The 16,632-nt window shown below is 56.6% G+C and overlaps 1 long non-coding RNA gene and 1 pseudogene across 1 annotated transcript; one reads left to right on the top strand and one right to left on the bottom strand.

The window, feature by feature from the left end:
- Positions 1-290: 290 nt before the first annotated feature.
- Positions 291-1,121, bottom strand: LOC142091618 (feather keratin Cos2-3-like; annotated as a pseudogene).
- A 6,462-nt stretch (positions 1,122-7,583) lies between these two features.
- On the top strand, positions 7,584-10,105 carry LOC142091634 (uncharacterized). Its single transcript, XR_012676869.1, has 3 exons — positions 7,584-7,902; positions 8,613-8,665; positions 9,656-10,105. It is a non-coding gene; the product is annotated as an uncharacterized LOC142091634 (long non-coding RNA).
- The last annotated feature ends 6,527 nt before the right edge of the window (positions 10,106-16,632 follow it).

The raw sequence follows: 16,632 nt of genomic DNA, 5'->3' as shown, positions 1-16,632 counted from the left end.
CAACTCACTCCAAGTGACATCAGCAGTGCAGGGATCCCCAGAGGCAGCCAAGAGTCTGCGGTCCTTGGCCATGGAGATGTTCCTGCATGATGTCCATCTGCCTGCCCCATAGAGAGAGAGGAGCCAGATGGACCCCACCAGGCTGGCCTTGGTGGCACCTTGTAGCCAATGGGATCCCAAGCAAACCAAGAAAAGGAAGAGGAAGGCAAGGTCGGTCAGATATGCTGAAAACAAATCCAGAAGATCGATCCTCTGCCCAGCACCGTGTTCTAGTTCCTCAAGGGGTCTCCCTGGGGCTTCCCCAGCATCTTCAGCAGGGGAGGCACCTTCTGCCATAGTAGCGGCTGGAAATGCCAGAGAGGTCACAGCACCCAGAGGTGATGGGCACTCCATCACAGCTGAGGATGCTGCCAACAGCAGCAGAGGTGGAGGATCCCACAACGGTGTTCTGTGGGAAGGAGCTGAGGATGGGGCCGGGCAGGGTCACCACCACGGGGGAGGGCTGGATGACGATGGTGGAGTTCTGGCACTGCCTGACACAGGGCTCATTGCAGCTGTTGGCCAGCAGGGTCGGGCCACAGGGCCGGCATGGCAGGCATTGGTCATAGCAGGACATTCTCTAAGGGTCCGGTGGTGCACCTGGGAGAGAGGACAGGGAGGAAGCAGAGCACAAGAGTGGGTGAGGAGCAACGTGGTTATCACAAAGGAACCAAGGCCACTACTGAGTATGGAGCTGGAAACTATGCCAGCAGCAACAAGGTCTTTATCACCCTACAAAGAGCAGCCTGGCCCAGGGAGGCTCTCTCCTAATTCGTAGACCAAAAGCCCCCTCAGACACATCCCAGCCTCTCTCTAAGTAGACCTTTTCCTGCTTCCCTCTCTCATGAGAAGAAGATCCAAACCCCAACAGGACAGAGCAATATCAGCTGAGATGTCCATTGAAGAGAGATCTCACTTTGGAGGAGGAAGAGAAGGGGCTCCAGACTCACCTGGTTTCCAAGCAGAAGGAGGCAAGAGAAGGGGATGAGAGAGCAGGGACCTGGACTGGCTTTTACACCTGCCCTTCATTGCCGCAGGACCAGAGGCCCTTTGCAGAGGTAACAATTCTCTGACCAGCTCATCTTGAATGCAAACCATCGCAGCTAATGATATGGGCTGTGCTTTGGTTTCCAACACTGCTGCCTTTTCATTTCCAGGTTTGTGCCGTGCCCGTTCCCCAATGAAGGCTTCTCCTGAGTGTTGAGATGAAAGGCCCCAGGATTTCGAGGGCAGGAATGCAGCAGTGCAGGCAGAAGACTCAGCTCACGTGGTGGACGGGTCCAGAGCAGAGAAGTGACATCAGCCTGGGTCACTCTGGTGGGGCTGTTTGAAGTGCTGTTCTCAGGAAGAAGCTCCAGCAATCCTCAGCTGCACACCATGGGCTCCCACGCATGAGGACGTGCCATGTCCTTGTCTTTCCCTCCCTCCTCAGCTCACCCCCATGGTCACTTGTTGTTGCCTCCCCAGGTGTGCATTGTGCTCCTAGGTTTTGACCCCATCCTGTCTAACACTGCCCGCAGGAAAAATTACTGGCCTGTTTTGACTCATCCCCTCTCTGTGCAGTCTGTGAGCACACAAAAAACGCCATGGGCATGCCTGGGGCCTTGTCCTATCCCAGAATGCTCCAGCCCTGCTGTGGTTGTCCCTGGCTGTCCTCAGCAGAGTCCACGGTTGGTTGTTGTGTGTTTCTGTCTGGGATTGTGTGAATGCACATGGGAGCACAAACTTGTGCATGACTCTACACCGATGTGCATGAGCGTGTGTGTGTCCTTGTGTGCCCTCATCACGAGGGAATGTGCTGCTCATACTGAGGACCCTCTCCACTGCTCTCTCCATGAGCACCACAGAGCAGCAGGTTCCCAGGGTCAGGAGGAGCCTGAGTGCAGCTGAAAGGTGATGGCACCAGCCTGCTAGAGATCTGTCCAGGGAGAGGCCCTGAAATGCAGCTCCTGCCTCCTGAGCCCTCCTTTTCCTGCCCCTGCAGAGCTCACACTCCGCTGCTGCCGATTTCAGGCCACAACAAGGACAGTTTCACTCCGTCTTAGATCCTTTCTTTAGTTCAGTGTAACAATACTGGGAGTGCCCCAGCATGGCTGGCAGACCCCCACCCTGCCTCTCCAGGCCAGGACACAGCTGCTCTCTCCAGCGATAGAGAGTTCAGAAGGATGGGCTTTGCTTTATGGGCAAGGAGAAAGGCTGAGGAATCCTGCCGACCATGTGCTGGCCATCCCTGAGCGGATCTGCTTCCAACGCAGTGTTGCAGTGGGACACACACCTGCCTCGTGTCCAAGCCAATGCCCAATGTTCTTGTGTAGATCATCGGCCTGGTGCTGTGTCAAGCAGAGGTGAGACCCTGGATCAAGCAGGTACTGAATGAAAGGAACACGGAGCTTGATATCGCAGTGCTCTGAGTGGAAGGACAGAGCCTGTGGCTTGCACAGGGAAAGTCAACAAAATGATGACTGCTTTGGTCTTCCGCCTACAAGGACCTTCATGCCCTGCCTTGGAATCTCGGTCTGAGTGCCCGGCAACTGCCCCTGGGAGGGAAGGGGCACTGGATTCGAGACCGCACCTCCCAAAGCCTGCTGCTCTTCCACAGGGGTGTCCAGAAGAGACCCTCTTTCCAACAAGGGCTGTGCACATTGTGGAAAGTTCTTTAGCACATCTCCCCTCCTGAAGGTCTGTCTGCCTGGGCTCAGGTCCAGCTTGCAGTCGAGGGCTTCCCCCCTTCCCTTTAGTGACCGCGGTGAGATCACTGCCAGGGAGTTCTGCTGGGAGATCTCAGCCAGGGCTGATTCCCCTCTCCATGGAGCTGCTGCTGAGCTGAGGCTCTAGTGTACCTGAGGGCCAACCTCATTGCTTTCTCAGGAGGTAATGGGCACTGTGGAGGAGGGAAGGGCAGGGGATGTGTGTACCCAGAGTTCAGAAGGATGTTTGACACCCTCTCCCGCACTTCCTTTAGGAACAAACTGGTGATGAATGGGTTCATAAAGAGCCTGATAAGGTGGATGGAAAATTGGCTGGACTACCAGGCTCCAAGAGTTGTGACCATGAAGAAATGGGCTGACTGGAACCTCATGAAGGTTCAACAGAGCAACAGCAAGGTTTTGCATCTGATGGCGGAACCAGCCCATGAAGTCATGCAGGCTGGGGGCTGGCTCCTAGGAAGCAGATCCACAGAAAAGGATGTGTGGTTTTAGGACACCGAGCTGAACATGAGACCACAGTGAGCCCTTGCAGAGGTGTTCAAGGCTGGACTGAATGTGACCTTGAGCAACCTGATCTAATGGGATCTGTTCCGATCAGGGCGGTGATCTAGATGACCTCTGGAGGTCCCTTCTCACCTACATTCTCACTCTGTGAGTCCCCACCACCCCTGCCCTCCCTGAGCCCTGCACACCCATGGGCACGTGTGTCCTCACACCCCCTTTGCCTCAACACCACTTTTAGGCATGGTGCTGGGATTGCAGAGGGGCAGCTGAAGGGAGGCTCTCACCCTCCTCACTCCCACCCGCAGGACACCAGTGGCTGCTGTTTCCAGCCCCTGAGCTGGGAGACAGCTCTGGGAAGCTGCTCCATCTCCTGGGGCAGGGCCCTGCTGCTGCCCCGGGCTGCCCCCGGCGCTGTGCAGCCTTATTCTTGCTGGGGAGTCCTTGCTGGAGGAGGGGAGAGCCCATTCCCCGGGAGAGCAACTTGTGCCCCTGCAGAGCCACCGAGCCCTCTCAGCCCGGGCGAGACCCCGAGCGGCGCCGGCGCAGGGCTCAGCCCCGGGGCGGAGCTGGCGGCGGCGGAGAGGAGAGGAGGCGGCGGAGAGGAGGCGCCGCGGCCGGAGCAGAGAGCCGGGGCTGGCGGGGGGCAGCGAGGCGCGGGCGGCGGAGCGGCGGGATGCGGCCGTGCCGGGGCGCAGGGCTGGCGGGGCTGGTCGCGGTGCTCCTGGGTGCGCGGGGCTGGCGGTGGTGGATGGGGCCGGGGCTGTGCCCGGGCTGTTCCCCAGGGAGCCCAGCGCCAGCTCTTCCCTCTCCTTCTTCGACGTCTCTTTCCCCCTCCCTGCCTCTCTGCCATCTCTCGTCCCCCTTTCCAAACCCTCCGAGTCCCCTCTTCCTGGTCTCCCTATTTTTCCATCATCTCTGTCGGTACAAGCCTTCTTGCACGTATCCCTGCTTTTCCATGCCCCCTCTCCTTCCCCTGTGCATTCCGCAGTTCTTACTGCCCTGAATATAGCCCTCTGTCCTTCACTGTAACAACCCCTCTCCCTGTCTGCTCTTTATCCATTTATCCACCCATCTTTTGACCACTCTCTCCAGGCATCTACCATCCCTAACCCCTCTTCCTACTCTGAGACCCCTCTCTCATCTCTCCCTCTGCTTCCTTCATGCCTGTAAGCACGTTTGCTTTCCTGCACCATGCCGTTATTCTATACATCCTCTCATCCCCCTGTGCATTCAGCATTTCTTCTTCTTCTGAATTCAGCCCTCCTTCCTTCACTGTAACACACTCAACTCCCCTGATTCCTCTCCCTCTCGCCACCCATCCTTCCATGCACCTGACTTTCATTCTATCTCTGCATGCACCAATTCCAAATGCCCCCCCAGACTTCTCCCCTTGCTCCACACACCCACACCAGGATCACTCTCCATCCCTGTTGATGGGGACACGTCCCCATCCGCTCCAGTCTGGCTCTGTCTCACTGCCGCTCTTCCTGACGGTTTCTCTGGGAAAAGAGCCATCAGAGCTGGGCGATCTTTGGTGATCTTTGGCCTTTCCTTCTCCTTTCTCGGCAGTGGCTGCGGGCAGAGCCCAGGTGCAGCAGGAGCCGTCGGCAGAGACCACCGAGGGCACCGGCATCGCCATCAACTGCTCACACCCCAACATACGGACCAGCGAGTACATCTACTGGTACCGTCAGCTCCCGGGCCGAGGCCCCGAACTCCTCGTGAGAGGTCTTAAAGGGTCCAAGGAGGTGCAGGAGCCGCCGGGGCGGCTGTCGGTGGCGGCAGACCGCCGGTCCAGCGCCCTGTGGCTCGCCCGGCCCCGGCGCGGGGACGCGGCGGTGTATTACTGCGCCGTGGGAGACACGGGGAGAGGAGCCGGGGCTGCGGCCGGGCACGAACCGCCGCGGGCGGGGCCGGGCGTGTGTGTCGGGGGCGGGGGGACAGCCCCGGGCGGGCCCGCCAGGGGGCGCTGCCGCTCCGCCCGCCGGGGCCGCCCCGCCCCGCCCCGCCCCGCCCCGGGGCGGTTCCCCCGCCCCAGCGGCACCGGCCCCGGCACCGGGCCCGAGAAGTACCCGAACCCCCCGCTCCGCAGCCCCGGGAGCTCCTCCCGTGGCGGATCCGGAGCCGCCCCCGGGCAGAAACCTTCTCCCGCCCCGCACCCCGCTCACCCCCGCACTCCCACCGGGACGCGGACAGAAATCCCCCGCGACAGTGGCGGCGGCGGCGGGGAGGAAAGGCGGCCGGAGCGGTGGCGGTGTCCGGCGGTGCCCGGGAAGGAGCGACTGCAGCCGCCGGCCCCGCGGGCTCCTGGCCGGGAGCAGCGCCTTTCTGCTCTGCAGAGGGAGGCGGGCAGCAGAGATCCTCCTGCCCCCGGGCAGCCGGGCAGCCCTCGGTCCTGCCGCAGGGACCGGCCACTGCTGCTGCGCAACGGGCAGGGGCTGGGGATCGCTTTCACCCCACGAACATAGCCAGGCCCTGTTAGAGCAGAGAGACCCAACTGGTACAGGGCTAATACAAGCCTTTGGTTTGAAACCACAACCAGAGGTGGTTTCTGGCTGGTAACCTTGTAAAGAGACTGAGGGTCGTGGTGTAACCCCAGCCCCCCCTCCACTGGGATGGGGGAGAATAGGGAGGGTAAAACTGAGAAAACTTGTGGGTTGGGAGAAAGTTTAATAACTGAAATAAAATAAAGTAAAAGTGAGGAGAAGCAATAATAATAATAATAATAATAATAATAATAATAATAATAATAATAGAATATACAAAGCAAGTGATGCACAAAGCAATTGCTCACCACCTGCCAACCGATGCCCAGCCAGTCCCCACACAGCGATCGCTGATTCCCAGACCACACTTCCTCGTTCATATACTGAGCATGACGTCATATGGTATGGAATACCCGATTGGCCAGTTGGGGTAGCTGTCCTGGCTATGCGCCCCCCCAGCTTCTGGTGCACCTGGCAGAGCATGGGAAGCTGAAAAGTCCTGGACTACTGAACACACTACTTACCAACAACTACAACATCACTGCCTTATCAACCTTCTTCTCATAATAAACTCAAAACACAGCTCTATACCCGCTACTAGGAAGAAAATTAACTCCAGCCCAGCCCAAACCAGGACACTCGGACACACAAATACAAACTGAATCCTCCAGCTCCACAGGCCGCTTCCGCTGTGCTCCTGCTGGTGTTGGAAAGGCGTCCTGCAGAGCCAGCAGTTCGACCTCAGCACCAACATGAGAAGGAGATACTGATTGTCACAGACACCTTCAAGCGCATCCCGCAGTGGCCGGTGCTCGGGGCATCGAGCTTGTTGCACAGGATTCCCCTTCGCCTCCGTTGAGAGCCCTTGGTGTTGAAGTGACGTCCAGGAGACAGGAGAGAAGCTGGAGCAGGGCACTTGTTGAAAGACACATCTGAGACCTCAGGAGCGAGCCACAAAGAGCTCTGCTAAGCTGCCCTACGGGGCTGGAGGTCTGAGGTGTGTGAGGGCTGGAAAGAGGCCTCTGGGCACGGGGTCCTGGGCCCAGCCAGTCCCCAGCGAGGCCCGTGTGGCTGCAGGAGCTGACAAGGCAGTGACAGTCCGTGTTCACGGGCTTGGGAGGCAGAGAGGGAAGGTTCAGCCCTCTTCCCTGCCTCAGCTGGGGACGGCTGTGGCAGCTGCAGTGGCGCTGCAAGGGAGCTCCCGGCAGGGTTGCAGTCCTTGGAGAGCAGAGGGCAGCCCACCGTCCTTCTGCCATGGTCTCAAGGGAACAACAGGACCCTGAAGGCCTTGTGGGAGCCGCGTTGTGAATGGGGCTGCTGTGCTGATAACCTGTCTTCTGCAGTCCCTGCCAACGGTGCGAGCAAAGGGCCCTGGGCGAGAGGTGGCAGAGGAGCCCTGCTCCAGGCAGCAGGCAGCAGAAGACATGGAAAGCAAGCGGCCCTTTTGCTTGCCTGGGTATTGGTGTTCTGGGGCCCAGGGTGGGACAAGCAGCTGGGGACTTTGGGTAATGTGGGTAGGCGGAGGGACGCAGAGGGACTGCCTGTACGTCAGGGAGCTGTGTTGCCACGTCCTCCCCCTGCCAGGGTGAGGGCGTCTGTCTGTCCCTGTGCCGTGGTTTCTGCAGCAGATGCTCCTCACAGAGATGTTTTCCTGCAGGTTCCTCCTCTATGGCCAGAGGCGAAGGGCGAGAGTGTGCCACAGCCGGGTCCAGGCACTTCAGGTGTGCCTGGTCCTGTCTCCATCCGGATGGTCCCAGGGACAGGGTGGACACGGGGGGGTGCAGGGGTGCCTTCTCCACCTCCGCAGAGCTGGGCGCAGGCCTGTGCAGCTGGTGCGGTGGTTGATGTCAGGAGAAGTCCGCGAGGGATGCCTGTCCCTCTGATGGACAGTCCTCAAACCACGGGTCTGTTATCTCTCTAGAGAGCCTTCCTGTGGCAGAGCTGGGGGGACAGGCCCCAAGAGGCCGGCCTGGAGCAGCAGGGAGAGAGTTTTGCTCCACCCTCGGGGCTGTGGTTTGGAGGCCTCTTTGATCTGGCAGAGGCAGAAGAGGTGAAGTTGCAAGCCTCAGGTCCCTCATGCTGGCGGGTGCCCGGGCACCCCATGAAGGGGGAGCGTGACATGGCCCTGATTTTCCTGGCCGCCCTGCTGGGACTGGCAGACTTTGGTGAGATGCAACTTTCAGGCTGGGGAGAAGGAGGCAAGAGTTTGCGCAGCTGGTGGTGGAAGGGAGGAGACGCGAGGCCTGGCTGCCCGGGGGATCCGGGAGTGTTTCTGTAGGGAGAGCTGGGGCTGCAGACGGGCACGGCACGTAATCTGGGAGATGTCAGGAGGGAGTAACGGGCATAGGAGGAGGAGTGAGACCTCCCCTTCCACTTGCAGGTACAGAGCATTCCTGAATGTGCTGCTAATAGATATGAAGCCTGAAAGAGGGAAAGACGCTGTTTGGGGGTCAAACAGCGCAGGCTAACTCGAAGCAAGAAGAGCTGAAATGCCGTGAAAGGACAGGGCAAGGGCAGAGGATGCGGTGTGCCATATGGAGGAACTGTTATAGCAGGAAGGTATGGTCAGAGGTGGGAGAGGAACAGCTCGTGTCCGCTGCTGCTGAAGGAGGGACCAGCAGTTAACACAGCTCAGAGGCAGATATGGAGAGAATCAGTGGACTGAAAGACCTGTGAGTACTGCTGAAAAGCAGGATGATCTGGGGCGTGAGGAGTGGCAAGATCCTGCAGAAAGAAGTGTGCAGGGACAAACAGCTCAGCATTTCAGAGGCGAGGAAAAGTGAGGTGGGAAGTGGGGACAGTGAGCAAGCTGATGAAGTGACAGACGGACAGGTACACGGGCAAGCAAAGCTGAAAGCTCTTTCTGGCTTTACAGGTCATGCCCAAAAGGACTCTGTGCTCCAGTTCCCAGCAGAAGTGACCATCCAGGTGGGACACAGCGCAACTCTGCATTGCAATTTCTCCACCAGCTCTGCCATTCCCTACCTCTACTGGTACCAGCAGCTCCCAAACCAGTCCCCTCAGATGCTGCTGTGGGTGAGCAAGTACAAAGTTCGCGAGGATTCGGGGAGGTTCTCCTCTGCATTGTCTGTGGAGACCTCCCAGGTGCTTCTGCATGTGCGGGGTGCCGAGCTCCAGGACAGCGCTGCCTATTTCTGTGCACTGAGCCCACACTGGTGCCCAGAGCTTGCAGCACTGCACAGAAAGGTGGGGGTGCTCTGAGGAGCGGTTCCCTCCCTGCCACCGCTTGCATGTAGCTCTGAGCCCAGCCTGCCCAGCAGTGGCACCTGGGGCTGTGGGGAGGCTGGGCCTCTGCCTCCCCAGCCTGTGCTGCTGTGAAGCACGTGCCAGCATCAGTTTTACAGCTGTATCCAGAGCCAGCGTCTTTGATGATGAAAAGGGCCCAAGGAACCTGACTTGGGGCAGACCCATTGGAGGCTACACCACAAACAAGCCAAACCAGGCTTGTAAATGCCCTCTGCTTAAAATGGCTGGTAGACTGGAGTGAGTGCTCAGGGCAAGTAACCTCTCAGCTTGTCTTCTTCTTCCCTTTCCCTGTGCCTCCACTGATGGCCACAGCTGGAGAGCGAGGCTTTTGGTAGGAGGCACAGCTGCTCTTAAGGTTTTGCCATGTGGCCATAGTAGCCCAAGGAGGGAAGAGCCCTTCCTTGTCCTGCATCTGGGCGTCAGCAAGTGAAAGAGACCCATCAGCCAGACGTTGGACAAGATTCTCTGTTCAAACCCTTCCTGCACTCACCCACTGCCGGAGAGTGGTCCCACTCTTTGTCACGTCTCTTCTCCTTCTCAGGGAAATCACCAGTGCTCGGCTGGGAGGAACCCCTATGTCCCTGAGTCCATGCTGGTTCCTCTGTCCCACAGCTGGTAACCACATCTCAGTGATCTTGTTTCCTCCCATAGGCAATGGAATGGTTGTGGGGACCTCTTCTCAGGCAGTCCCACCCCAGCATTGCATGTGGAAGCTCAGCTGGAGGGTGCTGACTTTCCAGCTGGATCCCACCCTGTGAATTGGAGTCTGTTGCTCATGAAGTATCATCCACTTCACCTGAGAAAGCCCAGGGTACTTGGTTGTTGTCCTGCTGCTGTTCCAGGGTGGCCTGCCTCTCCCAAGTGACGTGGGTCTGCTCGGCCAGCCCTGTTGGAGGCTTTGCATGCCCCTATTTATCTCAGGGGCCTTTGAGCAGCGTTGATGGGGAATTGATGGCAGCCCTCAGTGTTCCGCACTCTGCTGTGTCTCGGGTCCCTTGGACATTTCAGGTCCTGCTTTTGATTGATCTCCAGGGCTGCAGAGGGCTTCAACACTCCACAGACACAATTCTCCCCCAAAAGCAAGGAATGACAAGCAGTGATGGCTACGTGAGGACAGACCTAGGCTCAGGCTCTTTCTCCAGCCTCAGTGGGCTGTCCCAGGGATTTTCCCAAATGCCACTGAGAAAGAGAGCACGGCTGACAAGGGTGGGCATCAGCCTGTCCTTGGGCACTGGTGCCTGGGCCTGGCTGCAGGTCTAAGAGCCAAATGCCCAGGACAGGTGGACGCCGGAGAATCGCCTCCAGAAGCACCACTGCTTCCAGAAGGGAGGAGTAGACGTTCAGTCCGGACTCAATCATCTCACCTGGAGAGCTCTACACCCAGGTGAAATCAATCCCACTCTGTTCATAAAAGTGTATCTGCCGAGTTGGTGCCCCCTCCTCATGAAGTGGTCGCATGGACGCCCTTCACTGTCAGTGTGCAGAAAGAAGAGCTTTGGGAACATGATTCATCTGTTCTGGAATGAGAAAGGGAAGGGGAAAATCAAGTGCCCTCTGGAAGTGCTAATGTCCTCCCAATGAGTGTGAAGAGAGGCTTGCTACCCAGCCAGCCTTTCAGAGCCCTGCAGGCTGGGGACTTGGCCAATCACATTAAGGTGTTTTCACAACAAAGCCCAAAATGGGTGGAACAAGAACTGTTAAAAACTGATGTGGGGTTTTAGATGTGGAAATGCCCTGACATATCTAGCATGAAGCACAGCCATTTGCATATTTTTAATTAAAAAAGTGCCTTCAGAAACTGGATACAAGAATCTATATCGCAGAGAAAATGATTGATGACATCTGGCCCAGGGAACGTCAGCCTGGATGTCAGAAAGGCCAGCAGCAAGGTGGCCAGAAAGCCTCCCAGCCAGGAGCTGAGCACCAGCCGAGCAGAGAGGACACTGTTCATGAGGGAGCTGTATCCCAAGGGGTAGCGTGTGGCTGGGTAGCGGTCATAGGCCATGAGAGAGAGGAGAAAACACTCAGTGGAGCCGAGGGAGAGAAGAAAGAACAACTGGAGGATGCAGACACCGAAGGAGATGGTCTGGCTAGTCCCTAGCATGACTCCCATGGCTTTGGGAACAACACCCGTAGTGTACCAGATCTCCAGAAAGGCGAGACTACAGAGGAAAAAGTGCACTGGGGTAGGGAGGATGCTATTCATCCACACGAGGGCTATGATGGATGCATTGCCCATGGCTGTCAGGGAGTACATCAGTGCAAATACCACCCAGGGGAGACCCGGGAATGCCCTATGTTATCTAAACACAGATGTCCCACTTGTCCTACACGCAGGGCTAAACAACGGTTAGTATCATACATGTGTTTTTCGACACCCCAGCTGCAAGTCACTCGAGCGTGTTTACAATCCTCCTCGCCGATCTTCCGTTATTTTCCCACAGTTTCCAACTGAGATGGCAGCAGCACAGGGCAGCAGGCTAGCATGACAGTCATTACTCAAGGACGCGTGGTCTCGTACATTTGCTTTCTCCCAAGGCTCAGCACAGGAAGCTTTTGCAAATACCTCCATTACCTCCACTGATGTCTCCTTCTCAGCACAGCTACTAGGGGTAAGGCTCACCTCCTTGTAATTTTGCCATCTCAGAGTCAGGGGAAGTACTTCTGCTGACCAAGTTGGAAGATGTATGATGAAATACTCTTATCTCAGCTCCTCAGCTTACCCCCCTTCCTTGGACAGAGAAAAGGCACTTGGGAGAGAGTCATGGCTCATCTTGCCTCATATACAGGGCTAAAAGCCCTCTAGAAGTGCCAGGTTGCCTCTGAGGACTAAGGCAGGAGTCCAGCGAGCAGCTCGGATGGATGTTGGGCGTGTCAACTTGGGCAGAGATATCCATGCCTCAGTGATTGAAGGCAAAATTCTCTGAGCTGGATCCCCCCCAGGGTAGCTCTGCTGAGAAGCCAGGTGAACCGAAGGGTTTCATCTATGCCCTCCCTGCAGACAGAGGGGGATTCTTGATCAGTTCTCTAGGGGAGAACCGATCTCATCCTCAGGTAGGTATCTAAGACAGGTGGAGCTGAACCACCACCGCAAGGATCCCTTTCCCTCCTTTCTTCCTCCTTAGGAGTTGACATACCAGAAATCTCATGTGGCTAAAGAGCAGAGAAATCCCCCTTAATCTGGCTCTCCTTAAACATGCAAGGCATTGGAAGTCTGTGCTAGAGGGCTTGGGCAGGCTTCATTCACCAACGCGGCCAATGGAAATGATCCAAACGACATCTCTTCATGCACCATCCTCCAGATGAAGCCTTGGTCCCCTTGGCTGAGGGAGAACATTGGAAAGAGGTTGATTTCTTGGAGGAGCTCTGGAGGCCGTGATGTCAGGAGAAGTGTGGATGAGCAGCTTGCCGACTCACTTCAAGCTGTACACAATGGCCCAACGTTGTTTCCTCTCCATCCACCTGGTAGGTACCCACAGCTTGTGCTCCCGATGTTCTTTCCCCCTGACAGCCACCACTGTACTTCCACAAAGGGGGCTTTGTGTGCACACACACGGTGTAAACTGCCTCCAGTTTAGCTCTATCTAGTGAGAGTATACACCAGAGGGTCACCAGCATCGTGAGCATAAAAACATCCCCACACCCACCTCATTAACGCACTGAAGCTCAAACTGGCCGCACCGAGGAGGCGGTTTTCTGTTCCCCGCTGTGTGCCACAGGGAGTTGGATCTCCGGGGATCTCATGGGTTTGCTGGAGATGGGTGATGCTCTCTCTTCACACCGGCCAACCTAAGAACAGCAGTGCCGTTCTCTGAAGTGGCTGTCAGGCTGGGTGTTTGCCTCCTGCCTGCAGCTGGGGTGTGTGAACCTTGTCAGGAGCTCCGTGCTCTCTTGCGTGGCCCCTTGCTGACAGGCGGGAGACGTCTGAAACAGCCACGTCCCAAGAAACTGGAAACGTCAAGTATTTGGTGCTGGATATTCATGTGGTCTTGAAACCTCCAGGGTGGAGATAACTAAAGGCAACTCTGGACACTGGAATAGAGAGAGAGTAAGGTAAGGGATTGACCTACCTCATTTCCGAGCCTCTCACTGCAGCTAAGGCCTAAGTCTTCAGTCTTCCTTGAAGTGAAGATCTAAGTAAAGATCTAAGCGCAAAGTCAGACAAGACATGAGTCGGGGGAAATTGATCTCCCTTGCCTCCAGAGCAGGTGTCTGCAGGTGAGCTGCTCATCTTTGCTCCGTTGATCATCAGCGGAGAGAAATAGGCACTGTCAAACCTCAGTTCACCCTGTCTCGTACAGATCAGGCAATCCATGCCTACCAGCATCTATTTTTCTTCTGTTCACACTCAAGATAGACCAGACAGCTGGCTTAAACAACACACACACACACAAGTCTCAACCTCTAGGCATCTAGAGTTAGTGGAGAAGACTCGCACCCAAACGGAGGCTGTGTACACTGTCCAGGGTCACCACACAGGAGTTGGACTTGACAGAGTCATCTTCTGCAAGTCCTGTGTCCAAGGCTTCAGTGTGGTTGAGGGGAGACTGATCTGCACTTGGCGTGAGGGGGAGATGCAGCTGGTGAGAGTAACGTGCCCCACTGGAGCCCTTTCACCCCCACAAAAGCCCTTTCCCTGCTCACTGTCTGTCCCTGAGTACCGTGGACATGGATATGGGCTTTAGCCATGGATGGGGGTGCTTGGAAGGCTAAGTAGGTGTGGGCTTATTTATTGTTCAGTGAGGATGGGGACCTGGTGACAAATGATCGGGAAAAGGCTGATGTACTCGATGCCTATTTCTCCTAATTTTTTACTGGTATGGCTTCTCCTCAGGCCTACCACATCCTTGAGCCTTCGCACGGACTCTATGAGAATGAAGCAGCACCCACAGTAGAAGCAGAAACAGTTAACGAGCTCTTACTATTATTTGGACATACACAAATTCATGGGACCACATGGGATGCATCCAAGGGTGTTCAAGGAGCTGACTGGACAGTCCCTACTCAGTCCCTGGAAGGAAGAAGGAGCAAATAATCTCAGAAGCCTTTGCTTGACTCATGAAAGGCAAGAAGGGGGTTGGGAGCAGCTCACCTGGGTTTACCGAGGGCAAATCATGCCTCACCAACCTCATTGCTTTCTGTGAGGAGGGGACTGGCACTGTGGGGAAGGGGAGGGCACTGGCTGTGGTGTACCTTGACTTTAGCAAGACCTTTGCCATGCCCTCATGGGTGCACACACATGCACCCCTAGACACACACAGAGGTATGCGCACTCACAGGCACGCACACACACAGATATGTTTGCTGTTGGGGAATTTTTATGGTACCCTTTGAGGCAAATTAAATACACGCTTTTGCTTAGATTTGAAGGAAAAAAAACACCAAATGATCAATGTCTTGGACAGAGTCCTACCCCCATAAGCAGTTCTGCAAAGAGTCTGCAAAGATGTGTCAGGAGCCAATTCCTTATGTGCACTGGCACCAGCACCGATCCTGTGAGCGTTGGCATGGGGCACTTCAGCCTGGCCTTGGGTCTGTCCTCCAGCACCAGCTCTGCTGCCCAAAGGTGGCCACTGAGCATTCACATTCCAGATTGCTACAAGACAATGTGCAGCTGTTTCTTATCACATCACCAAGGGAAACTGCACCCCCTCACAGGGAATCCTTCTGTCTCTGGCATTCCTGCTGCCACCACTTTAACCCCTTCTGCATTTGGGCCTTCTTGTTCTCCATGGCAGATCATTGCTTGGTCACCAATTGCCACTGCTGAGCAGTTACAATTTGAACTTCCCCTTCAGTGCACACACAAATTCACACACGGACACAACCACACGCTTGAGCTTACACGCACCCAAAGAACAACTCATACGTGTGCACTTGTAAAGAGGTGTGTGCACACACGGGTCAAAAGGAGCCCATGTGCATACCGACACGCACAGCCACGCCCCATACCAACATGTACGCACAGATATCCAAACACACGTGCTTATACATATGCATGCTCCTACACGCATGCATTTGCATGCAGATCTACATGCATGCTCCTCTACACAGAGGCACACACACAAAAGCACACATCTACACACACCTATGCCCACACAATTACATATATGCATATCAGCCACACACATTCGTGCTCTCCTGCATGAAGGCACGTGCGTGGGCTAAAACACATAAACACTCATGGACACAATTGCCCAAACACACACACACATAGAACATTTGTGCACACCCATTTTGCATGTGCATTACCACAGGCACACACATGTATGTGCGAATGCACACATGAGCACAGCCAGATGGACACGTACGTGAGCACGATCATGCACACACCACTGAGAACCAGGAATCCTGACACCAGCCCTCAGCCCCTCTAGATGACTCTAGGCAAGTCCTTCAGACCCTACAGTTAAGGCAACGCATCAGTCACTGGCCAGTCCCATCAGCTTTCATGAGCTCAAGGGTTTGGCAGTGGTTCAGTCAGCAGTTTTGTCACTGTAAGACGGAGAGAAATCACAGCAGAGTCGAAGCTGTCATGGCCTTTCCAGACATTGTGCTTCTCCGTGTCTCAAGTCTGTGTGTGAAGGATAATACAAACACTAGAGAACATCCCCATTGCTACAGCCCCCCAAAGAATCCCCATATTACAAGGAAAAGAAAAAGAATTCCTGCAGAGTTAGAAGCTCCTATCTGACCTTAATGATCTCCTCAAGGGTCTGGGACCAGCCCTCGTGTCTCCCAGGAACGTGTTTCCCAGGGACATTGCGCAATCTCCATCCTGGGAGGTGTTTGAGGATGGACAGAATGTGACCTTGAGCAACCTGATCTAATGGGATCTGTTCTGAGCAGGGCGGTGATCTAGATGACCTCTGGAGGTCCCTTCTCACCTACATTCTGACTCTGAGTCCCCACCACCCCTGCCCTCCCTGAGCCCTGCACACCCATGGGCACGTGTGTCCTCACACCCCCTTTGTCTCAACACCACTTTTAGGCATGGTGCTGGGACTGCAGAGGGGCAGCTGAAGGGAGGCTCTCACCCTCCTCACGCCCACCCGCAGGACACCAGTGGCTGCTGTTTCCAGCCCCTGAGCTCGGAGACAGCTCTGGGAAGCTGCTCCATCTCCTGGGGCAGGGCCCTGCTGCTGCCCCGGGCTGCCCCCGGCGCTGTGCAGCCTTATTCTTGCTGGGGAGTCCTTGCTGGAGGAGGGGAGAGCCCATTCCCCGGGAGAGCAACTTGTGCCCCTGCAGAGCCACCGAGCCCTCTCAGCCCGGGCGAGACCCCGAGCGGCGCCGGCGCAGGGCTCAGCCCCGGGGCGGAGCTGGCGGCGGCGGAGAGGAGAGGAGGCGGCAGAGAGGAGGCGCCGCGGCCGGAGCAGAGAGCCGGGGCTGGCGGGGGGCAGCGAGGCGCGGGCGGCGGAGCGGCGGGATGCGGCGGTGCCGAGGCGCAGGGCTGGCGGGGCTGGCCGCGGTGCTCCTGGGTGCGCGGGGCTGGCGGTGGTGGATGGGGCCGGGGCTGTGCCCGGGCTGCTCCCCCGGGAGCCCAGCGCCAGCACTTCCCTCTCCTTCTTCGACGTCTCTTTCCCCCTCCCTGCCTCTCTGCCATCTCTCGTCCCCCTTTCCAAACCCGC

Source organism: Calonectris borealis, chromosome 22, assembly GCF_964195595.1.
Source record: "Calonectris borealis chromosome 22, bCalBor7.hap1.2, whole genome shotgun sequence".
NCBI classification, from domain to species: domain Eukaryota; kingdom Metazoa; phylum Chordata; class Aves; order Procellariiformes; family Procellariidae; genus Calonectris; species Calonectris borealis.
This window is presented reverse-complemented; position numbering and strand designations above follow the sequence as displayed.